A 26,089-nucleotide genomic window follows, 5' to 3' on the forward strand; every position below is an offset into this window, starting at 1 on the left:
CTGTGGAGCACTCTGGGTCTCACTTTTCTGTTTCTTTCAATGGTTACTATTTGGGGTTGAAAATTAGACATTCTAGAAAATATGTTGCAGTGATTCTGAATTCTGATATGTTCTTATGATTACTGAGTTTTTATTCTAGTAGACAGTTAACTTACTTGAACTGAAACTGCAAACTTTGTGTACCTTGTGGTATGCAGCAACTGATATATCTGCTTTGTTCTTATGGCTATCCACTTAGATTTTTAGCCTGGCCCCCTGTGCAGTCTCCCATGTGCCTATGTAATTAGGACAGAGATGAAGCTCAGCCTTTCTGTGGTTTCCTTGCCTCTAAGGTTTCACACCTAAATACCAGCTGTCCTGCTGGCCTTGAGCTCTGTCTATTGGCACTTCAAGTCCTTAGGCTTCAGCTTTCTGCTGCTCCATCGAAGCACAGATGGGACTACATTCAGTTAAAAAAAAAAAAGAAGCACTGCTAACTATATACCCGAAACAACTGAAAACAGGTGCTCAAATAAGTACATATGCATGCATGTTCATAGCAGTACTGTTCATGATAGGGAAGAGGTTGAAATAGCCCAAATGTCCATCAATGGATGAATGGAAAAACAAATTATATACACAGGCAATTGAATATTATTTGGCCACAAAAAAGAATGAAATACTGGTATCTGCTACAACACAGATGACTGTAAGTGAAACATTATGCTAAGTGAAAGAAGCCAGACAAGAAGGCCACATATTATAGGAATCCATTTATATGAAATAATTGGAATACATAAATCCATAGAAGTGGAATACATAAATCCATAGAAGTAGAATACAGATTGGTGGTTGCCAGGGGCTGGGGGGGAGGGTGGTCTGAGGAGAAACTGCTTAGTGGGTAAGAAGTTTTACTTTAGAGTGATGGCAAAGTTTTGGAATTAGATATAGGTGGTGGTTCACAACATTGTATATATATTAAATGCCACTTGCAAATGATTAATTTATGTTGTATGAATTTCACTTCAATTAATTATTTTTTAAATTATTTTTCAACATCACTAGCCATTAAAGAAATGTAACTTAAGACCACAAAGAGATATAAATACATTCTTATTAGAACAGCTAAAATAAAAAATAGCAACAATACCAAATGCTGGCAAGGATATGGAACAACTGGATGTCTCATACATTACTGGCGGGAATGTAGAATGGATGATCGTAGTTTGCCAGTTTCTTATAAAACTAAACATCCAACTAGCATACAACATAGCAATCATATTCCTGGGCATTCATCCCAGAGAAGTGACATTTTATGTCTACACAATAAACCTGTACATGAATCTTCACAGCAGCTTCATTTGTAATAGTCCAAAACTGCAAACAACTGAAATGCCCCTCAGTAGGTGAATGGTTAAATAAACTATGGCACATCCATTCTATGGAATACTAATCAGAAATAAAAAGGCATGAAATATTGAAAACACATGGATCTCAGGGGCCTTATGCTAAGTGAAAAAAAAAGCCAATTTCATAGGGTCAAAAAATTCACTTGCTGTATGATTCCATTTATATAACATTCTAAATGTGACAAAATTGCAGTGATGGAAAATAGATTAGTGGTTATCAGGGGTTAGGCATGGTGAGGAGAGGAAGGGTGAATATGACTATAAAGGAGTAGCACAAGGAAGATCTTTGTGGTAACAGGATTGTTATTCATCTTGATTGTGATGGTGGTTTCCGAAATCTACACACGTGACAAAATGACATAGAACTACGCATACATTCTATCAATGTCAGTTTCCTGGTTTTGATATTGTACTACAGTTATGTAAGATGTAACCACTGGGGGAAACTGGGAGAAGGGTACATGGGCCTCTCTGTACTATTTTTGATACTTGCTGTGAATCTATAATTGTTTCCAAATTAAAACGTAAAAAAAAAATAAATAAATAAAATATACCTCAATAAAGTTGATTTTAAAAATAAAAATAGGGCTTCCCTGGTGGCGCAGTGGTTGAGAATCTGCCTGCCAATACAGGGGACACGGGTTCGAGCCCTGGTCTGGGAAGATCCCACATGCCACGGAGCAACTGGGCCCGTGAGCCACAATTACTGAGCCTGTGCATCTGGAGCCTGTGCTCCGCAACAAGAGAGGCCGTGACAATGAGAGGCCCGCGCACCACGATGAAGAGTGGCCCCCGCTCGTCGCAACTAGAGAAAGCCCTCGCACAGAAACGAAGATCCAACACAGCCAAAAATAAATAAATTAATTAATTAATTAAAAATAAATAAATAAATAAATAAATTTTAAAAGTTAAACCAAACCATGGGAATTTCCTGGTGGTCCAGTGGTTAGGACTCAGCACTCTCACTGCTGGGGCCCAGGTTCAATCCCTGGTCAGGGAACTAAGATCTCGCAAGCTGTAAAAAAATTTAAACCAAACCACCTACCCAAAAAAAAAAAAAAAAAAGCAAATAAAGCAAATGCTCAGATCTTTCTCTATGTAGCTCCCTATTTCAAGTATAGATTTCTCTCTGGTCTTTACCTGTTTTGTGTTGGGTCTCATGAGTCCTCTCTTGCACATGCATACTTAAGCTGATAAAAGGATTTCGGCAGAACTTATATCCACAATTTGAGTCTCACTCCTTCTATAATTCTCTTGCTGCTAGTATTTCCCTCTTTAAACTTCCAGTTGATTTTCCAGCCCTGAAAGGTACCTTTAGCCAATAAGGCTGTGCTTCTCCCCTGTTTCTTTAAGCCATAGTCATGGGGGTTAGGAAATGGCTTCAGACCAGAAAGTCACAAACTAACTCTTACCCCTTGCAGTTGCAGTGTTTTTCCTTCTCTGATTTTGTGCACTTTCCAGTGTCTATAACAAGTTTTTTTAATCAATTTTTATAATTGTTACCTGCAATAAGATTCATTTGACCACTTCACTCCTTCACAATTACCAGAAGCCTCTGTTTTATATTTTTAAATTATATCAATATTATTATAAGAGCTTCCTTGTCATGAAACCCACATATGAGAAAAGTTTCCAAATAAAAAGGAGAAGCTCCAACTCTACCACAATTTTTTTCTGTCAAATGTTCTTAATATGAATATCTTAGCCACTGTATTCCTCAGGATAGATAGAAGCATAATCAAGCTCATATGTACTGTCAAAAAAACTGACCTTTTGGGAGGTACCAGCTTTACTAAAATATAATTCACATACCACATAATTCACAATGCAAAGTAGTAACCACTGTACGATCACGGCCACATACCACATAATTCACACGTGTAAATTGTACTGTTCAATATTTTTAGTATATACACAGAGTTTTGCAATCATTATAATAATCAATTTTAGGACTTTTTCATCACCCTCAAGAAGAAGTCCCTATACCCTTTAGCTATGACCCTTTTACCCCCTAGTCCCCACAGACCTAGGCAACCACAGATCTACTGCCTATTCTGGACATTTTGTATCAGTTGAATCATATAATGTATGTTCTTTCAAGACTAGATTCTTTCACTGAGCATAATGTTTTCAAAGTTCATCCATATTGTAGCTTCATTCCTTTTTATGGCCAAATAATATTCCATAGTATGGATATACCATATTTTGTTCATTCATTCATAATTTTTTAATTGGGTTGTGTGTCTTTTTTTATTATTGAACTGTAAGATTTCTTTATATAGTCCAGATACAAGTCCCTTATCAGATATGTGATTCACAAATATTTTCTTCCATTCTTTTTTTTAAAATTTATTTATTTTATTTGTTTTTGGCCGTGTTGTGTCTTCATTGCCGCGCACAGGCTTTCTCTAGTTGCGGCGAGCGGGGGCTACTCTTCATTGCAGTACGCGGGCTTCTCATTGCAGTGGCTTCTCTTGTTGTGGAGCACGGGCTCTAGGTGCACGAGCTCAGTAGTTGTGGCCCACGGGCTTAGTTGCTCCGCGGCATGTGGGATCTTCCCAGACCAGGGGTTGAACCTGTGTTCCCTGCATTGGCAGACGGATTCTTAACCACTGTGCCACCAGGGAAGTCCCTTTCTTCCATTCTTGTGGGTGTCTTTTCGCTGTTTTGATAGTATCCTTTGAAGCATAAAAGCTTTTACTTTTTATCAAGTACAACTTATCTATTTTTTTCCTTTTTTGCTAATGCATGTGGTGTGATATCTAAGAAACCAGTGACAAATCCAAGATCACGAAGATTTACTCCTATGTTTTCTTCTAAGAGTTTTATAGTTTTAGCTGTTACGTTTAGGTCTTTGATCCATTTCAAATTAATTCTTGTATGTCGGGTGCGGCAGGGGTCCGACTTCATTCTTTTGCATGTTGACATTCAGTTGTCCCACACCATTTGCTGAAGAGACTATTTTTCCCTCATTGAGTTGTTTTGGTATTCTTGTTGAAAATCAACGGACTGTAAATATGAGGGTTTATCTCTGGATTCTCAGTTCCATTCCATTTATCTATCTGTTTATCCTTATGCCAGTGCCTTACTGTCTTGATTATTTTTGCATTGTCAACAGTTTTGAAATCAGAAAGTGTGAGGCCTCCAACTTTGTTCTTCTTTTTCAACATTATTTTAGCTATTCTGGATCCCTTGAACTTCCATATGAGTTTTAGGACTACCTTGTCAATTTCTACAAAGAAGCCAGCTGGAATTCTGATACAGATTGGATTGAACCTATAGATCAGTTGGGGAAGTACTGCCATCTTAATGACAGTTAAGTCCTCCAGTCCATGGATATAAGATGTCTTTCTATTTATTTACACTTGGTTTAATTTCTTTCAATAATGTTTTGTAGTCTTAAGAATATAAAGTTTGCATCCCTTTTGTTAAATTTATTCCTACATATTTTAATCTTTTTATGCTATTATAAATGAAACTGTTTTCCTAATTTCATTTTCAGCTTGCTCATTGCTGTTGTATAGAAATACAATTGATTTTTGCATATTAATTCTGTATCCTCCAACTTTGCCACACTTGTTTATTAGTTCTAATAGCTTTTAGTGGATTCCTTAGGATTTTCTATATATTAAACCATGTCATCTGCAAATTAGATAGTTTTACTCCTTCCTTTATAATTTAAATGCCTTTAATTTCATTGTCTTGTCTATTTGCCCTGGCTAGAACTCCAGTAAAATGTTGAATAGAAGTAGTGAGAGTAAACATTCTCGTCTTTTTCCTCACCTCAGGGGGGAAATCTCAGTGGCGTACAACCTTTATTTTTTGCTCATGTTACATGTAAGCTATGGGCTATTGGAGGGTCATTGCAACTGTGCTCAGTTCTTCTTAGCTTTACTTTGTAGACATAGATGTCTTCTCATTCTAGGACCCAACCTGAGGCCTTACCTGGACTATACTATTCTCTTGGCAGAGGGCAAAAACAAGAGGCTGAGCCAAACCACATAATCACCTTAAACCTCTACTTGGATGTGACATGTGTCATATCCATTCACACTCTATTGCCAAAGCATGTCAGTGGAACTCAAAGTCAAACCTATACTCCTCCCACAAGAGGCATGGCAAGTCACCTGGCAAAGGGTAAGGATACACAGTCCTCTTACAGGAAAGGTGGGGAGTAAATAACTGTGAACAGTAATATCACCTACCCTATTGAGTCTATATTTAATTTTCATCATCTCTAAGAATTACGAAAATGATTAACTAAGCAATAAGTTCAATTAATATCTTGACACAAAAACACAATGAGGCCAGCTATTTTTTGTGACCAAGACCATTCTTTAGAAATTGTCCAAGGTCACAGAGAATACTATATAGGAAAAGTTATCTAAAACTTCAAAATAAGGAAAAATGATGATTGCATGACCTGTTAAATATCATGGCAGCACATTTTCTAATAAGCCTTTTAGTCACCTGACTCTCTCAAGGTTTGTAACTTAAACTATCTACAACTGATTAGAGTCCAGAGAATTTTAGTCTTATAAGGTTAGAGGTTAACTTGCAGAAAACTTCTAAGAAGTGATTCACTTTTTGGAGGCTGCTTGGTTCAGTGAAAAAACTCAAATTTTTCAGTTTATTGCACTATAAAACATTAGCCAATTTTGAATCTAACTTATTTTATTTTGGCATTGTTTTCCCAACTGACTAGATGAATCCCTGTTTTTCAAATGTTCTTTGAACAAGTATTCTTGTATATCAGCTGATTCTCTCATTACTTGGCTGGAACAAAACATTGACATGTGCTACCAAACTACTTTGTCTGAGACTTGTGCTTTTATAGATATCACCTAGGCCAAGCAATTTCCCCTGAACCTCTCTCCTTCCAACCTCTCACCTATCTTCTGTGCTCCCACAGCACCCTGTACTTTTCCTATCAAAGCACTATTCACATTGCATAGGAATTGCCTATTGATTTATCTTCCTCCCTTCCCAGACTGTGAGCACCTTGGCATAGATCTTGCCTTGCTCAGATCCCCAGGGCCAAGTACAGTGTCTCCCACATCCCATAGCATCAATCAACATTTGTAGAATGAATGATTGGTCTGTGATTGTAGCAAGTTGATGACAAATAATTAAAATGAATGAATGAAGCAAGAAAAATTGGTCTTCATAATTCCAAAAGACACATGCACCCCAGTGTTCATTGCAGCACTATTTACAATAGCCAGGTCATGGAAGCAACCTAAATCCCCGACAGATGAATGGATAAAGAAGATGTGGTACATATATACAATGGAATATTACTCAGCCATAAAAAGGAACAAAACTGGGTCATTTGTAGAGACGTGGATGGACCTAGAGACTGTCATACAGAATGAAGTTAAGTCAGAAAAAGAAAAACAAATATCATATATTAACTCATATATGTGGAACCTAGAAAAATGGTACAGATGAACTGGTTTGCAGGGTAGAAATAGAGACACAGATGTAGAGAACAAACGTATGGACACCAAGGGGGGAAAGCGGCGGTGGGGTGTGTGTGTGTGTGTGATGAATTGCGAGATGATTGGGATTGACACGTATACACTGATGTGTATAAAATAGATAACTAATAAGAACCTGCTGTATAAAAAATAAATAAATAAAATAAAATTCAAATCAAAAAACAAAAAGAAAAATTGGTCTTTAGAATTCAGGGGAAGATATCACAATAGACATAATAGCTATGGGAGAAAATTAAAGAGAGAAAATATAGCTGGTCCTCATTTTCAGAAAGGCCAATATATGAAATTCAAATTTAGGATACAAGAGTACACATTCATTTTCCTAAAGCTTCTTTGTTTCATGAAATAATTCACTACAGTTCCCTGAAACAACAGGATCTCCTTCTGTGTTTAAGTACCTCTTATTAATTATCTGACTGAGTTAGCTTTAGAATCTGTTGACAAATGCAGATCAGAAGTGAAAATGTGAGTCAATGAGAAAATTATTTGATTTATGCATGTGTTTGCTCTAGAGCACTTTACAGGAACATATTTATTGTGTAAAGTGAACCAGGAGTACCCAGGATAATGAAAAAGTTTAGTTTACAGGCCAGTAGCTCTCTACCTCTAAAGGCCTTTGGATAAAAAAAAAGAGGGGGTGAATGAATGTGCTTTTATGCTTCATTTTAGCACCTTTAATGTTTGCCATCTTACTTTACTATCTCCCTGGTGAAGCCCTCCCTCCCCTTCTAAAACAAAGTATCCTCCCATTCTTCCTCAAAAGAGGACATATTGTTAATAATGCTAACATTTAACTAAGCTACACTAATTAGAATTTTAATGGAAATTTGTTTATCACTTCAATTTTTTAATATTTATTTATTTTGGCTGTGCCAGGTCTTAGTTGTGGCATGCAGGATCTTTTAGCTGCGGCATGTGGGCTTCTTAGTTGTGGCATGCGGGCTTCTTAGTTGTGGCATGTGGAATCTTAGTTGCGGCACGCATGCGGGATCTAGTTCCCTGACCAGGGATCGAACCTGGGCCCCCTGCATTGGCAGCACGGAGTCTTACCCACTGGACCACCAGGAAAGTCCCTATCACTTTAAGTTTAGCATGTGTCTCTGTTAAGCCATTCAGTATGTTCTCCAAATGCGGTAGGTAAGTGAAAGTTTTGTTAACTGAACTGTGGTTTTAAAATGTCCTAAGGAAGCTTTCTGACTAAATATAAAAGCAAATCACTTATTTCATACCTCAGCAACTTTAATGATTCACCAAGGCAGAGAATGCATGTTGGACATATATTTCTTACTTTGAGAAAGAGTTTACACTCTATTTGGACTGGTAGGCAGTCAGAATTTCCCTGGACATATCCCACAGGGAACAGTGAGATGTGACTCCTGAAAAATTCCTAATGACTTCATCTCTCAACATACTAGCTCTAAAATGACTGGGAGTATGACTGCATGAAAAGTCCCTCTGGCTTATATCTTCTATCACCCATAATGTTCTTTCTTCAAAGGTTAGCCTATTCTTGTTCCTAGGACGTTAGACATCTACCTTTTATGTCTGCCAACAGAAATGAACAATTAAAGAGACCCTGGGAAAATGTGCCATGTAAATTGCCTCCATGCGTATTATTTCAATTATAAAGAGAAAAAGATGTGTTTGAAAAAATTTGCACTCCAATATTTTTTTTTAAGTTGCTCTAAACTAAACTAATATCCTTCCCAAAATAATGGCCACTTCCACCAAAATAAAAATAACCAGAAAGAGAATTTTCTTTAGCCAACTCATTGTCAAAAATAATTATATCAACCTTGAAAAGAAAAAACACTGCTATTTATTAAGAGGTATAGAAAAGGAGTGGCACCCACTGTTATATAGAGACCAATCTAGAAATTCATTTACTCAGGCTCCCTGGTGAAAAAAAGCATGGATGAATTAGCCTACCAGTCATCTCTAATTTATCAATGGGTTGCGCTCCAAAATTTATCTGTAAGTCAACAGTTTGAAACTCAGAACATATTTTCTCATAAGAACAAAGGGTAGTTAGGGTCTCAGACCAGCTCACGAAAGCCTACAGATTGTAAATCTACCTCAACCATGGAACTGCTGGTATCAGTCTGCAGGCTGGATCCTGATAACAATAGGCCACAGTACAGGAGGGAAGAATAAAAGGATCTCCTTTTCCCTTCCTGTTGCAGAGCAAATTAAAGAAAACTTAGGTATAATACCATCTGTTCCCCTAATAATCCTGCCCAATGTCTTTAACCTCTCTTAAACCCCTCAAGGCTAACACAACCCCTAGTTTCATGCTTGTTGAGGTAGAGGACAGCAGGCTGAGCATCAGATAGTAGGGACTCAGCTATGATTTCTTGTATGTGAGATATGGACACCAACTCTAGAAAAACTGGGATACAGAGAAAGGACTCTGTTCATGGATGTTGGGTCCATAGGTGGGACTAGCCATAAGGGGCAAGATGGCTAGTCAACTATTGCAAGAATCAAAAAGTTAAATATCAGTTGTGACATAATCCTACAATGAAACTGGAGGAAACAAGCAAATACAAAACCCAGAAGCTTAACTTCACAAATCAGCCCAAGGTAAAACCACCAAGTGGGCCAGGTCCTTTTTGGCAACTTTCCCACCTCTCCTTTCACCTTCAAGTAGCCATCTGAGTTGCCTACTGTGGCACTCTCCCAAGATCAGGCCACGTCCCTTTCTCTGACTTTTGCCTAGGTAGACTCTCTCAGTGCTTTCCTAGGGAATATGGGAGCATGATGCGCTACCACCGGAAATCATTTGTGCTTCAGTGCTAGTGAGCGAGTTGATTGCCTCCTCCCACAATGCCTTAGCTTAATGAATATGCACAACTCCAGAAGTGCTTGTAAAGTGCTAACTGTGAGAATTTCATACACCACAGCTATCCAGTAAGGTGGATATTTTGGAACCAGGGCCTTTCAGTGTCCACTTAAACTATACCTATAGACAACTACCTACCTCACCCATATATGTACATACCAGGCCTAGAACCAAAAACCTCTAGAGAGTTGATATCCCCAGGAAATCTCCATCCTCTGATTTTAAAAACAACCATTTATTGAGCTCTATATAAATATGGGCCAAGCACCACTGTATAAATTATCTCACTTAATCCTTAGGACTACCTTATGAAATGGTTGTCATTATTAGCCTCACTTTACCAATAAGGAAAAAGAGGCACAATCTATCTAAAAAAAAAGGCAGGGAAAAAGTAAAAAAGGAAGAGACAACGGGACAAATAGAAGACAAATAGCAAGATGTCAGATTTAAATTTAGCCATTCAATAATGACATTAAATGTATTGTCTAGACACCCCAATTAAAAGGCAGAGATTGCAAAATTGGATTTAAAAACAAGAAAATCCATTTTAAATATAAAGGAAAAGGATGGAAAAAATATACCATGCAAATGCAATCAAAAGAAAGCTTGAGAAGCTATATTAATATTAAAGTAGATTTTAGAATGAGGAATAGTATCAGGGGTAAAGAAGAATACTTCGTTTTGATAAAGGGGTCAATTCACCAAGAATATATAATCCTAAATGAGCATGCACCTAATCACAAAGGTTCAAAATACTTGAAGCAAAAACTGACAAACTAAAAGAAGAAATAATTATCACAATTAAATTTGTAAATTTCAAAACACCTCTCTCAGTAATCGACAGACCAAGCAGACAGAAAATCAGCAAGGATACAGAAGATTTGGAACGCCACCAACCAACCTGACCTAATTGGCATTTATAGAACACTGCGTCCGACTAAAACAGAATACACATTCTTTTCAAGTGCATGTGGAATATTCACCATGGTAGGCCAGCTGCTGTGTCATAAAACAAGTCTCAGTAAATTTAAGAGGATTTAAATAATTCAAAGTAAGTTCTTTGACCACAGCACAACTAAACTATATATCAATAACAGAAGGATATCTGGAAATACTGCAAATATTTGGAAATTAAGCAACAAACTTCTAAATACCACATGGGTCAAAGAATAAATCACAAGGGAAGTTGGAAAATATTTTGAGCTGAATGAAAATGAAAATACCACACAGCAAATTTGTGAGATGCAGCTAGAGCAGGGGTTAGAGAGAAATTTATAGCATTGAATTATTAAATGTTTATATGACCCCCCACTCACCAACATCAGAATATTATGCAAGGAAAAGTAAAGAACAGAGGACAAAACCCAGCTCTGAATGCAACTCCAATCATAGAAAAGTGAACCACTGCAGATAAGAGTCAAAGGAGAAGGTTTAAGTGGTATCAAAAGTAGGTCTGAACTCCAAACTGCTTACCTTGGTAGTAGATGCTTGCTGACGATTCACATCTAGGCTAATAAGAGGTTAGATCCAGCAAGGTCAGTGAAGGTAGGCTGGAGAAGGCAGGGGAGTCAGAGTGAACCAGAGCAGCATGTGCTAGCAGAGTTGAACTCTGATCCCAGGACAGAGGCTGTTACTCTTTATTTTAAAATATTTCTTGCTAAGGATGGGTTTTCCCTGAGGCCTAATACACTTATCTCCCCCAGAAATAGCCTCTGGATGGGTTCTGTCCCTAATTGACGGAAGATTAAAGTTGCTGGGATTGCAAGCTCGTTAAACTCTGTTAATTCCCAGATATCATCCCCATATTATAATCACCTGAGGGACTGTTTTTAAAAACTACTCCAGGCCTGCATCCCCAAGAGAATCTGATTCAGTATATTTGGAGTGGGGGGTGGAGCCTAATGTTTTTGATTAATTCTGATTCTGATGATTCCCAGTTTGCACACTGGCATAAATATTACCACTAATAACAATTGCTAACAGTTACTGAGTACCTGCCATGTACTAGGTCCTCTTTACACGCTTTACATGTATTGTGAGATTTAATTCATGAACAAAAGGGCATTGTGAAGACCAGGTGAGGAAGTGTAAGTGGAGCTCACCCCACTCAGAGGAAACAGACAAGGAAAATCATCTTGACCTCGAGGCAGTAATTTTTCAATGATCTGTAAATATACAAAAAATATGATTAACACGGATTAAGGTGATAGAAGGATTGGTGACGTCAGGCTTAGTCATGAAAAAAGACTGAAAAAGTCTTGAGGCAACATGGAATAGTATACAGAGGTATGATCCAATCCTGAGCTAGTATGATAACAGGTTGGCTTCAAGGATTCTGCGCTCTACCAAAATTGGTCTGAATTCTCAACCTGTTCAACATTCTCTCTCCTCCAGTGCCAAATTAGGATTAAACCAGATCCAAAAAGACCTACACCCTCTAGATCTGAGTAGAAATAGGTTGGCTTCCTGAACATCTAAATCCTTCATGAAGTCTTCCCAGATCAACCTGTTGAGAACAAAACTTCCCAAATCACACATAGTCTGAGGTCATTCTTACTCTGAGTACTCACCATCATCTTAAAATGTAACTGGACCTCAGATGGCATGTGGTATGAATACCTTACTCATTTTACATCTCATTTCTTGCTTGTATATCTTGTAAGCATGATCTTTTGTCTGTATTATTGATGTCTTGGATCAGTTGTCCTGGAAAGCACAAAAGGTGCCTGCATAATAGTACCTGGCAGTGGTATACCTAATTACAATTCATAAATGTTCTTTGATGATAATATATGTAACCCTAGAAGATACACACTGCATTGAAATAAGGATCCTGAAAGCCTTGAATATAGTACAATGATACCATTCTGGTTAAAATTTTGTGAGGACAGGAGAATAGCTCTTTATCAGTCTGATACTCAAGTCCAAGGACATCTGTCATCTGACAAAAACCAGACATTGTCTAAGTTAGAGTTTAAGTACCAGATCATTTTCTAGCTCCTATCCCTGAAAGGAAGGCTATTTCCCATTTGCAATGATGCATTTCTCAAGTTTATGTGCTCTGTGCTCAATCAAAACCTTCTCCTTTCCTTCTTCCTCCATTATACACCTCCATTTAACACCACATCAAAGGAATTAAGCTTTGTTAGCCTGACCCATGTAGAAATGGTCATTATAGCTTAAAACAGAACCTAAGAATCAGAAACAAAGAGCAATTCTTCTTACATTAATGTGTATCTTCTCAGGTTGCCACACACTTCCTTTAGTCACTATTTCCAATACCTCTCCTATTGTTATTCTCAATTATCACGTCAATTTGTGTTTATAACTACAATAAAATCTGTATTCAATTAGCATGAATTAGCATCTTTTAAAGAAGTCATTCTTTTATTCTCAACTTTACACCAAATAAAATCTCTTTGGCCCTGACAGGATACCTAGAAATGTTATTAAAAATTTCAATTAAAAAAATTAAACATTTAAACTTGCTTCTGATAAGTAATAAGATAGAATATATTATGTGATAAGATAGAATATTATAATATTGTAATATTATAAGCTTCATTCTACCTAAGAGGCAACCTTTAGAGATCAGTATCCACAAAAATGTAAAAAAAAAAAAAATCAAAGGCCAGGCACAGCTTTTAAACTAATGAGATCTTATGTTGCTGGGATCATGGAAACCAAACAATGATCACATGAGTTTTCTGATCTTTACAAACATGCTTATAAAAAGTAAGGCCATCATAAATCCCAGTTTAAGAACCTGGTCCCAAATATTCAAAAATGTTTTCCTGGACTAAACCAAAGCATCAGAGACCTGGGTGCCTGAGATACATATTTTGGTGTCATTGTAGAGATATCCTTAACTTGAATGAGCTGAGGTGTTGGCCATCAGCTAACATTCAGGGCCATTACAAGATATTGATACATCCCTTTGTTTTATTTACTGAAAAGACAGGACCACTTCTTCATGAGAATGCAAAGGAGAAGTTTCTTTAGGCTTCACTGCCAGACAATGTTATTCTCCATCACGACTGGCTTTTTATTTACGGACAGTGTAATTCCTGTAACTGACCACATTACCTTCTCTGTGTGGCCTGACAGGTTTTCAGAGCCAATTCATGACTAAAGTGTACACAACATTTGGGGGTATTGGCCTCACTTGGGGTATTAGTTTCACTCAGAAATCAAATTTTCTTGTTTACTTTTTTTTTTCTTTAACATTTTGAAGAGTGTAGTCCATGTATATTTTTATATTTTTTAACATCATTATTGCAGTATAATTGCTTTACAACGGTGTGTTAGCTTCTGATTTATAACAAAGTGAATCAGCTCTACATATACATATATCCCCATATCTCCTCCCTCTTGCGCCTCCCCCCCACCCTCCCTATCCCACCCCTCTAGGTGGTCACACAGCACCGAGCTGATCTCCCTGTGCTATGTGGCTGCTTCCCACTAGCTATCGATTTCACATTCCGTAGTGTATACATGTCCATGCCACTCTCTCACTTCATCCCAGCTTACCCTTCCCCCTCCCCTTGTCCTCAAGTCCATTCTCTACGTCTGTGTCTTTATTCCTGTCCTGCCCCTAGGTTCATCAGAACCATTTTTTTTTTTAGATTCCATGTATATGTGTTAGCATACGGTATTTGTTTTTGTCTTTCTCACCTACTTCACTCTGTATGACAGTCTCTAGGTCCATCCACCTCACTACAAATAACTCAATTTTGTTTCTTTTTATGGCTGCGTAACATTCCATTGTATATATGTGCCACATCTTCTTTATCCATTCATCTGTCGCTGGACACGTAGGTTGCTTCCATGTCCTGGCTTTTGTAAATAGAGCTGCAATGAACATTGTGGTACATGACTCTTTTTGAATTATGGTTTTCTCAGGGTATATGCCCAGTAGCGGGATTGCTGGGTCGTATGGTAGTACTATTTTTAGTATTTTAAGGAAACTCCATACTGTTCTCCATAGTGGCTGTATCAATTTACATTCCCACCAACAGTGCAAGAGGGTTCCCTTTTCTCCACACCCTCTCCAGCATTTACTGTTTGTAGACTCTTTGATAATGGCCATTCTGACTGGTGTGAGGTGATACCTCATTGTAGTTTTGATTTGCATTTCTCTAATGATTAGTGATGTTGAGCATCCTTTCATGTGTTTCTTGGCAATCTGTCTATCTTCTTTGGAGAATTGTCTATTTAGGTCTTCTGCCCATTTTTGGATTGGGTTGTTTGTTTTTTTTGATATTGAGCTGCATGAGCTGCTTGTAAATTTTGGAGATTAATCCTTTGTCAGTTGCTTCATTTGCAAATATGTTCTCCCATTCTGAAGGTTGTCTTTTCATCTTGCTTATGGTTTCCCTTGCTGTGCAAAGGCTTTTAAGTTTCATTAGGTCCCATTTGTTTATGTTTTTTTTTATTTCCATTTCTCTAGGAGGTGGGTCAAAAAGGATCTTGCTGTGATTTATGTCATAGAGTGTTCTGCCTATGTTTTCCTCTAAGAGTTTGATAGTGTCTGGCCTTACATTTAGGTCTTTAATCCATTTTGAGTTTATTTTTGTGTATGCTGTTAGGGAGTGTTCTAATTTCATTCTTTAACATGTAGCTGTCCAGTTTTCCCAGCACCACTTATTGAAGAGACTGTCTTTTCTCCATTGTTTATTCTTGCCTCCTTTATTAAAAATAAGGTGACCATATGTGAGTGGGTGTATCTCTGGGCTTTCTATCCTGTTCCATTGATCTACATCTCTGTTTTTGTGCCAGTACCATACTGTCTTGATTACTGTAGCTTTGTAGTATAGTCTGAAGTCAGGGAGCCTGATTCCTCCAGCTCTGTTTTTCTTTCTCAAGATTTCTTTGGCTATTCGGGGTCTTTTGTGTTTCCATACAAATTGTGAAATTTTTTGTTCTAGTTCTGTGAAAAATGACATTGGTAGTTTGGTAGGGATTGCATTGAATCTGTAGATTGCTTTGGGTAGTATAGTCATTTCACAATGTTGATTCTTCCAATCCAAGAACATGGTATATCTCTCCACCTGTTTGTATCATCTTTAATTTCTTTCATCAGTGTCTTATAGTTTTCTGCATACAGGTCTTTTGTCTCCTTAGGTAGGTTTATTCTAATATATTTTATTCCTTATGTTGCAATGGCAAATGGGAGTGTTTCCTTAATTTCTCTTTCAGACCTTTCATCATTAGTGTATAAGAATGCAAGAGATTTCTGTGCGTTAATTTTGTATCCTGCTACTTTACCAAATTCATTGATTAGCTCTAGTAGTTTTCTGGTAGAGTCTTTAGGATTCTCTATGTACAGTATCATGTCATCTGCAAACAGTGACAGCTTTTCTTCTTCTTTTCTGATTTGGATTCATTTTATTTCTTTTCCTTCTCTGACTGCTATAGCTAAAACTTCCAAAACTATGTTGAACAATAGTGGTGAGAGTGGGCAACCTTGTCTTGTTCCTGATCTTAGAGGAAATGGTTTCAGTTTTTCACCTTTGAGAATGATGTTGGCTGTGGGTTTGTCATATATGGCCTTTATTATGTTGAGGTAAGTTCCCTCTATGCCTACTTTCTGGAGGGTTTTTATCATAAATGGGTGTTGAATTTTGTTGAAAGCTTTTTCTGCATCTATTGAGATGATCATATGGTTTTTATCCTTCAATTTGTTAATATGGTGTATCACATTGATTGATTTGCATATATTGAAGAATCCTTGCATTCCTGGAATAAACCCCACTTGATCATAGTGTATGATACTTTTAATGTGCTGTTGGATTCTGCTTGCTAGTATTTTGTTGAGGATTTTTGCATCTATGTTCATCAGTGATATTGGCCTGTAGTTTTCTTTCTTTGTGACACCTTTGTCTGGTTTTAGTATCAGGGTGATGGTGGCCTCATAGACTGAGTTTGGGAGTGTTCCTCCCTCTGCAATATTTTGGAAGAGTTTGAGAAAGATAGGTGTTAGCTCTTCTCTAAATGTTTGATAGAATTCGCCTGTGAAGCCATCTGGTCCTGGGCTTTTGTTTGTTGGAAGATTTTTAATCACAGTCTCAGTTTCAGTGCTTGTGATTGGTCTGTTGATATTTTCTTTTTTCTTCCCGGTTCAGTCTCAGTAGGTTGTACTTTTCTAAGAATTTGTCCATTTCTTCCAGGTTGTCCATTTTATTGGCATATAGTTGCTTGTAGTAGTCTTTCATGATCCTTTGTATTTCTGCAGTGTCAGTTGTCACTTCTCCTTTTTCTTTTCTAATTCTAATGATTTGAGTCTTCTCCCTTTTCTTCTTGATGAGTCTGGCTAATGGTTTTTCAATCTTGTTTATCTTCTCAAAAAAAGAGCTTTTAGTTTCACTGTTTTTTGCTATTGTTTCCTTCATTCCTTTTTCATTTATTTCTGATCTGATCTTTGTGATTTCTTTCCTTCTGCTAACTTTAGGGGTTTTTGTTCCTCTTTCTCTAATTGCTTTAGGTGTAAGGTTAGGTTGTTTATTTGAGATGTTTCTTATTTCTTGAGGTAGGCTTGTATTGCTATAAACTTCCCTCTTAGAACTGCTTTTGCTGCCTCCCATAGATTTTTGGTTGTCGTGTTTTCATTGTCATTTGTTTCTAGGTATTTTTTGATTTCCTCTTTGATTTCTTCAGTGACCTCTTAGTTATTTAGTTATTTAGTAGCATATTGTTTAGCTGCATGTGTTTGTATTTTTTACAGATTTTTCCCTGTAATTGATATCTAGTCTCATAGTGTTGTGGTCGGAAAAGATACTTGATATGATTTCAATTTTCTTAAATTTACCAAGGCTTGATTTGTGACCCAAATATGATCTGTCCTGGAGAATGTTCCATGAGCACTTGAGAAAAATGTGTATTCTGTTGTTTTTGGGTGGAATGTCCTATAAATATCAATTAAGTCCATCTTGTTTAATGTATCACTTAAAGCTTGTGTTTCCTTATTTATTTTCATTTTGGATGATCTGTCCATTGGTGAAATTGGGGTGTTAACATCCCCTAATATGATTCTGTTACTGTCAATGGCTTTTCTCATTACTCTGAATTCTTTTTCAAGTAGAATGCCTATTTCCTCTTCACTTGTTTGGTCTGGTGGTTTTTTACCTTCATCTGCTGTGTGTTTCTCTGTCTTCTCATTTTGCTTAACTTACTGTGTTTGGGGTCTCCTTTTCACAGGCTGCAGGTTCTTTGTTCCCATTGTTTTTGGTGTCTGCCCCCAGTGGCTAAGGTTGGTTCAGTGGGTTGGTTAGGCTTCCTGGTGGAGGGGACTGGTGCCTGTGTTCTGGTGGATGAAGCTGGATCTTGTCTTTCTGGGGGGCAGGACTGCATCTGGTGGTGTGTCTTGGGGTGTCTGTGACCTTATTATGATTTTAGGCAGCCTATCTGCTAATGGGTGGGGTTGTGTTCCTGTCTTGATAGATGTTTGGCATAGGGTGCCCAGCACTGGAGCTTGCTGGTCCTTGAGTGGAGCTGGGTCTTGGCGTTGAGGTGGAGATCTCTGGGAGAGCTTTCGCCATTTGATATTACATGGAGCCGGGTGGTCTCTGGTGCACCAATGTCCTGAACTCATCTGCCACCTCAGAGGCACAGGCCTGACACCCAGCCAGAGCACCAAGACCATGTCAGCCACATGGCTCAGAAAAAAAGGGAGGAAAAAAGCAAGCAAGCAAGCAAGCAAGCAAGCAAGAAAGCAAGAAAGCAAGAAGAAAGAAAAGAAAGTTATTAAAATAAAAAAGTTTTAAATTATTAAAAATTAAAACATAATTTAAGAAAAAAAAGAAAGAAAGAAGAGGGCAACCAAACCAAAAAACAAATCCACCAATGATAGCAAGCACTAAAAACTATAGTAAGAGAAAAAAAACAGACAGAACCCTAGGACAAATTGTAAAAGCAAAGCTATACAGACAAAATCACACAAAGAAGCATACACATACACACTCACAAAAAGAGGAGGAAAAATATATATACCTATATATAAAAAAAAGGAAGAGAGCAACCAAATCAATAAACAAATCTACCAATGATAATAAACTCTAAATACTAAACTAAGGTAAACATAAGACCAGAAACAAATTAGATGCAGAAAGCAAACCCCAGTTCTACAGTTGCTCCCAAAGCCCACTGCCTCAATTTTGGGATGATTTGCTGTCTATTCAGGTATTCCACAGATGCAGTGTGCATCAAGATGATTGTGGAGCTTTAATCTGCTGCTCCTGAGGCTGCTGGGAGAGGTTTCCCTTTCTCTTCTTTGTTCACACAGCCCCTGGGGTTCAGCTTTGGATTTGGACCCACCTCTGCGTGTAGGTCGCCTGAGGGTGTCTGTTCTTCGCTCAGACAGGACGGGGTTAAAGGAGCAGCTGCTTCAGGGGCTCTGGCTCACTCAGGCGGGGGGAGGGAGCAGTACGGAGGAGGCGGGGCGAGCCTGCGGCGGCAGAGGCCAACGTGACGTTGCAGCAGCCTGAGGCACGCCGTGCGTTCTCCCGGGGAAGTTGTCCCCGGATCACGGGACCCTGGCAGTGGCGGGCTGCACAGGCTCCTGGGAGGGGCGGTGTGGAGAGTGACCTGTGCTTGCACACAGGCTTCTTGGTGGCGGCAGCAGCAGCCTTAGCGTCTCATGCCCGTCTCTGGGGCCCGCGCTGATAACCCCGGCTCACACCCGTCTCTGGAGCTCCTTTAAGCGGCGCTCTGAATCCCCTCTCCTCGCGCACCAGGAAACAGAGGCAAGAAAAAGTCTCTTGCCTGTTCGGCAGCTCCAGACCTTTTCCCAGACTCCCTCCTGGCTAGCTGTGGTGCGCCAACCCCAGTCCTCTCCCTGCAATCCGACCTCCGAAGCCCGAGCCTCAGCTCCCAGCCCCGCCCGCCCCAGCGGCTGAGCAGACAAGCCTCTCGGGCTGGTGAGTGCTGGTCGGTGCCGAGCCTCTGTGCGGGAATCTCTCCGCTTTGCCCTCCGCACCCCTGTGGCTGCGCTCTCCTCCGTGGCTCCGAAGCTTCCCCCCTCCGCCACCCGCAGTCTCCGCCCGCGAAGGGGCTTCCTAGTGTGTGGAAACCTTTCCTCCTTCATGGCTCCCTCCCACTGGTGCAGGCCCCGTCCCTATTCTTTTGTCTCTGTTTTTTTCTTTTTTCTTTTGCCCTACCCAGGTATGTGGGGAGTTTCTTGCCTTTTAGGAGGTCTGAGGTCTTCTGCCAGCGTTCAGTAGGTGTTCTGTAGGAGCAGTTCCACGTGTAGATGTATTTCTGATGTATTTGTGGGGAGAAAGGTGATCTCCACATCTTACTCCTCCACCATCCTGAAGGTCTCTCCCCTCCCTCCCATGTTTGTTGTTTGCCTCCATTGACTAGAATGAACTTCCATGAGAGCAGAAAGTTTGTTTTGCTCAAGGCTGTACCTCTGGTGCTTAAGAGGCACTCAAATATTTTTTGATTAAATCTTTTATAGGATTCTCTATAGCAGGTTTTTTGTAAGTAAAATTTTACTGGAATTCAGTCATGCTCATTCATTTACATATCATCTATGGCTGCTTTCACACTATAATGCAGAGCTGAGGAGGTCCGAAAGGGTCCATGTAAGCCCACAAAGTCTCAAATATTTATTCAAAGTCTCAAATATTTACTATATGGCTCCTTACAGAATGATTGCTGACCCCCAACAGCACTCACTTGTCCTTTATTTCTCAAGTTAAACTGGAAGTGCTCTATGTACAGGAGTTAGGTCTTAATACTCCTGTGTATGTAGAACAGAAAATCTTTAAAATAGCTATTGAATAGATTTTCTTCTTCCGACATAAATTATTTCTGCTCAGTTAAATTCAAAGTTAGCATTTTCCATCCTCAATGCATTTCTAGCAAGGCCAAAAGCAAAGGTTACCTGTGTTCAATAATTTGGGGGAGAGAGAGAAGAGATTCTGATGCTAAGTAGCAGCAAATTTTCACAATCATGAAATCTTTAAAATGTGAATGCAACATAACAACTGGAAAGCTATTCCCTGATATGTTTCTAACAAATGATTTTGAGGTGAACCATCGTTATTTTCTCATTGTAAAAATCATTCTAACAATGTATCATTTTTTTAATGCCAGGCACACTATGGGTGCACAACAGTCATTGAATAGATCACTCTCCCATAAATAATCACTGTGCTCATCAATTTTTGCAAATTATAATTACCTGAAAAGGGGCATCAAGATTTATATCCCTTTGCCAATTCTAAAATATACTCAGAATGTCTCAATCTTTTTAAAAATTAAAGCCTTTATTGTCATTCTCTAAAAAAATAATTAATTTGCATAGGTATCATTGGTTCCAAGGAACTGAAGAATAAATGAATAATTCTAGGCATCATTTCAGCCCACTGTCTACCCCAGGTACAGAGGTAAGCAAATAGGATTTTCTCATATTATTGGATAAGATGTCTGTCATTTGGAAACACTGTAGTCCATGGACTAAGACACAAATAAGAAGAAAGAGCTAGGAATCTTATCTTTGCTAAGTTATTTTGAATAAGCAACAATATACACAATGATATACAATCATTTGAGAAAACTACTGTTTATTTAGAAAAAGGGTTACATGGGTAGAATTCATTAGATAAAAAACCTTTCTTTTAAAAATGTCACTGTGAAACTTTTCCAGATGAAAGTTAAGCAATACAAAGCTCCTGTAGCTGTAGAATTAAAACACAGTTAACTTTCGATCCCCCCGCCCAGATTTTTCTAACATAATTACAAGAAAAAATGGCAAGGGACAAGTGAGTGCTGGTACCTCTTTTTCTTTTTCTTTTTTGGTACCTTTTTTTTTTTCAAACAGGTTTTAATGTCATACACATAGTATATAAAATGATTCCTAGGCATTGCATAAGACACTGCTCCCACTTTGTTTTTTTTACTAATATTAAAAACAGGCCAAATAATAAATTAAAACTGAGTTTTTAAATGAGGTAAATTCAAAATGGTTCAACAATTGTTTATTTTCCATTTCAAACAATGAAAAGGAAGCATTTCAAATTGAAAAAAAAAAAAAAAAACTAAACTCAGGCGATATTTAGTTAACCTAAAGTAAAATTCTGTACATATGTAACCTTATTTGCTTGTTGGAAACTGTATGCAGCACATTGTGCTAAAAATATGGAAGTTAACACTTTCAGCCATTTACTGAAAATAAACATGTAGAAACTAAGCAACAAGTTAAATACGATAATGCACAACTCAACAATTTTAAGTTTTCGGCATGGAGCAATAAAGCAGATAACTGAATAATTTAAGGAGATGTAAATAGGCCCTCTTCATTCATAATTCTTGGCAATCTACTCAGGAAAATAAATTTCTGGTCACAGCTGAACAGTTTCATTCCAATCTCATCTGAAAGAAACAAAGTGATTATATTGATAGATAAGGAAGGCAGTGGTGGGGGGGGGCAGGGAGGAAGGAGAGGGGATGGATGGAAGGGGGAAGGAGGGACAGATGAAAGGAGGAGGGAGGGAGGGAGGGAAGAAGGGAGGAGAGGAGGAGGAGGAAGGAAGGGAGGGAGGGAGGGAGGGAGGAAGGAAGGAAGGAAGATTTAAGAAAATCAATGAGTTCTGTCAATAACAAAGGCTTGAATTAAGTCCCTAAATAAGGATGAAATATTTGTATATTTCTTATTGCCTATTCTCAGAAATCATTAAAGATAGGCACATTATGATGAATTTAAAAAAAACAAACCACAGAACATTTTGTCTGTGAGGGAGGGAAAGGGGGAGTGGGGGGAGGGGAGGGAGGAAAAAATGAAATAGAATTCCACAGGGACAAGCAATAGCTTGTCAAAAGTAAACAGAACACATAACCATGAAAAGGAACCAATTTTACATGATCAACAAAAAAAGAGAAAAATGACATCACATTTTTCACAAGGACATGATTTTAATAGTTACTTATATTAAGATGCAATGTCTGCTAAATTATAAAAATTGCTTTAAAAATATATTGACTTAATTATACTCATTTCCTTTCCTTTATGTATTGACATTTTTCAAATACTGCATATTGAAATAAATTCAAAACATGATCATTACAACATGTGGCAAATAACTTCATATCTGCCTAACATTGTTCTCATTCAAATTTTAATCTAATGCTTAACGCATTAAACTTTATTGATGAAAATACTACATTCACATATTTCATAAAACCAGAGCTAGAAGGGCCTTAAAAAATAATCACACTTGCATGATATGCTGACAAATAATTTACATATCGTTTCTATACAGTATTCTGTTCACACCATGTATAATCTTGACATTACCAATTATAATTATAGATACATTAATGTTGAACTTACAGTTTTAATACTTAAAAATCATTGTTCCTGTTCATCACTGATGAATGGATAAACAAAATGTGGTACACAACCATACAATGGAATAGTATTCAGTTATAAAAAGAAATCAAGTTCTGATACATGCTACAACATGGATGAACCTTGAAAACATGATGCTAAGTGAAAGAAGCCACATATAACAAAAGGCCACATATTGCATGATTTCATTTTTATGAAATGTCCAAAACAGGCAAGTCCATAGAGACAGAAAATACATTAGTTGTTTCCAGGGGCTGCAGGAAGGAGAGAATTGGGGGTGACTGCTAACAGATGCAGGGTCTCTTCTGAGGGTGATGGAGATTGTTCTGGAATTACTGGTGATGGGTACAACACAGGGATATACTAAAAACCACTTTTAAATGGCATATTTTATAAGAATTTCATTTCAATTTTTTTAAATGCAAAAAAAGTCAATGTTCCAATAAAGAGAATCACGGTATCAGCATGATCATAATTAGACTAAAAAATGCATTCTCAATCATGAAGATGTCACAATTACTGGGCAAGGGAAATTCTGATGACACATTTAAGGGTACATTAAAGGATAAAACTGCTATTGCTGTTAAAACATGTGAAGATGATCTTTCCCAGGAACTGAAATTAAAATTTTTACAAGAAGCCAAAATCCTCAAGCAATATAATCATCCCAATATTGTCAAACTTATCAAAGTTCGCACACAAATACAGCCTATCTACATGATTAAGGAACTGGTTCCAGGAGGTGATTTCCTCTCCTTTCTAAGAAGGATGAACTAAAACAGTTAGTGAAATTTCATTAGATGCTGCTTCTGGATGGCGAATCTCGAGTAAAAATTGTATACACAGGGACCTTGTTGCAAGAAACTGCCTGGAGGTGAAAATAATGTTCTGAAAATCAGTGACTTTGGAATGTCTCGTCAAGAGGATGGTGGTGTGTATTCATCTTCTGATTTAAAGCAGATTCCCGTTAAATGGACAGCACCAGAAGCTCTTAATTATAGGAGATATCGTTCTGAGAGTGACGCATGGAGCTGTGGCATCCTCCTCTAGGAGACCTTCAGCTTAGGGGCCTGTCCATACCCTGGAATGACAAATCAGCAAGCACAAGAGCAAGTGGAAAGAAGATACTGGATGTCAGTCTCTCAGCAGTAACCAGAACATATTTATAAAATAATGAAGTCTTGGGATTACAAACTTGAAAACCACCCCAAGTTCAGTGAACTTCAGAAAGAACTGCCATCAAGAAGAAAGTCACATAGTGATGAAACAGTACCAAATTCAGACTTCAGGACTGTTATCTTCCAGCAGAGTAATATTTTCTTCTCATTAATAATAAGTTTATATCACCTTACCTGGAATATTCTTCTAAGGTTATTGTTTATTAACTATTTTTTTAAATATGTGCAACTTTAACCACTGTAATAAGAAAGCACAGGTTCTAAATGCAAGAGATCCCTCAAATCTATCTTTTCACACCTAGGACTGTTGATGTTTCTCAAAGGGTTTCTACTTCAGGCTCAGTTCAGAGTTGACTGTCCTCCATCCTAGACACCTCTACTCTCTCGGTGCTATAAACTGCATTGGTAATACCATCTGTGCAGGATACATTCCAACAAAAGGTGGCCTTCCACTATGCTAAGACAAGATTACGTTTGTAAACATCACTTCCTATTGGGAATTATCTGGACAACCTGGGTTTTTTCCTTCTTTGCTTTTTGCCAGAAACAGGCCCTGCTGTATTAGTAAGGTTGTCATTTCCCTCTGTTCCACCATGCCCTCCTCCTTTGTCAGGGCATCAGAAAACTATGCATGAGTTTTCTCAAAAAAAAAATGCCCTCAAAGAGTAGTACCCTTTCAGAGTTGAGGCAGCTGATTTTAAATGATGTTACTTTATAGACGGCTGTGACAGCAAGAACGAAGTCTGAAACGTTAGGTCTGGGTGAAAGAGCAGCTACACTGGTTATCAAAATAGAGAAGAAAGGCAAATAGAAAATCAGCCTTATTATCAGAGCTATGCCTTTATAAACACACGCACACTTTCTATTTTTATGATCAAATTCACCAAAAAGGTCCTAAGAAATGTTTCAATAGTTCACAGACTCCTCACAAAAGAACCCTCTGGATGGCAACAAAATTTATTTAGAGAAACTATAAAATACAAGCCCAGTGAATTAATAAATTATTCCTGGTTAATCCTAGTACGTGTACACATACACACACAGGCACGCACATGCCAAGTACAAAGGCACACATGGATGAAGTTGACAGTTAGAAGAGTCCAATGAACATTTACAAGGAAGAAAGAAGTTACAGGAGAAAGACATAGGGACAGCCATCCTAATTCCACTTTACCCCTTCATTTACCCTTAAACTGCTGCCTAGCAATTCTTATCATAGCAAACACACTTCTTGAGGTATTCCAAGTGGATAAAATGGAACAGTTAAAACTAGGATTCTGTTGAACTGAATCTCAGCATACCCAGGGGTGCCTCTCAAGATAAATGTGTGTGTGAGGAATATGTGTCACACTCAAGGGTAAATGTGGCACGGGAGCCTTTAGGAAGTGCTCATGCCTACGTCCAGATAAAGAACAGCACAGCACCTGAGTGAAAATTTGGTCTGCCTTAAGTGGAAGAAAGGAAATAGAAAATCCCTCCTGTTCTCTCCAACTGTTTGGTGCCTATGAATATCAGTGTACAGAACTCACTGATACTTTAAAGGATGATAATGAAGAGAAAAATAGTTTGGGTCTATCATTTCAATCTCCTAACAAGACTTTTTTACACATTTAATGATTGCTACATACAGACCCAGATGAAAGCATAATAAACCTGCCCTCAAAAAATATGTTGCAGCACACGAAGCAACTTCTTAAACAGTATACTATCAAATGCTATAAATACACTGAACCTTCTTTTGGGGGCAAAAAAAGTCAGTGATGTTTCTCCTCAATTCCAAAGAGATATAGTTAATACTTCTGTACAAAGCTCTCCGTGTAAAGTTAAGA

The 26,089-nt window shown here is 38.0% G+C and overlaps 1 protein-coding gene, 2 non-coding genes and 1 pseudogene across 8 annotated transcripts in view; 2 read left to right on the forward strand and 2 right to left on the reverse strand.

Annotated features, from left to right (window-relative positions):
- The first annotated feature begins 2,316 nt into the window (after positions 1-2,316).
- Positions 2,317-2,388, forward strand: TRNAE-CUC (transfer RNA glutamic acid (anticodon CUC)). Its single transcript has one exon. It is a non-coding gene; the product is annotated as a tRNA-Glu (tRNA).
- A 5,496-nt stretch (positions 2,389-7,884) lies between these two features.
- On the reverse strand, positions 7,885-7,957 carry TRNAG-GCC (transfer RNA glycine (anticodon GCC)). Its single transcript has one exon. It is a non-coding gene; the product is annotated as a tRNA-Gly (tRNA).
- Positions 7,958-9,409: 1,452 nt separating this feature from the next.
- LOC132357182 (tyrosine-protein kinase Fer-like) lies at positions 9,410-25,071 on the forward strand (annotated as a pseudogene).
- THOC2 (THO complex subunit 2) overlaps positions 21,302-26,089 on the reverse strand; it is a 105,706-nt gene continuing 100,918 nt past the window's right edge. For all 6 annotated transcript variants that reach the window (XM_059910088.1, XM_059910084.1, XM_059910087.1 and 3 more), the window contains one exon: positions 21,302-24,163. The gene's annotated coding sequence lies outside the window, so the exon portion shown is untranslated. The remainder of the gene's footprint in view (positions 24,164-26,089) is intronic.

This window comes from Balaenoptera ricei, chromosome X (assembly GCF_028023285.1).
Source record: "Balaenoptera ricei isolate mBalRic1 chromosome X, mBalRic1.hap2, whole genome shotgun sequence".
NCBI lineage: Eukaryota > Metazoa > Chordata > Mammalia > Artiodactyla > Balaenopteridae > Balaenoptera > Balaenoptera ricei.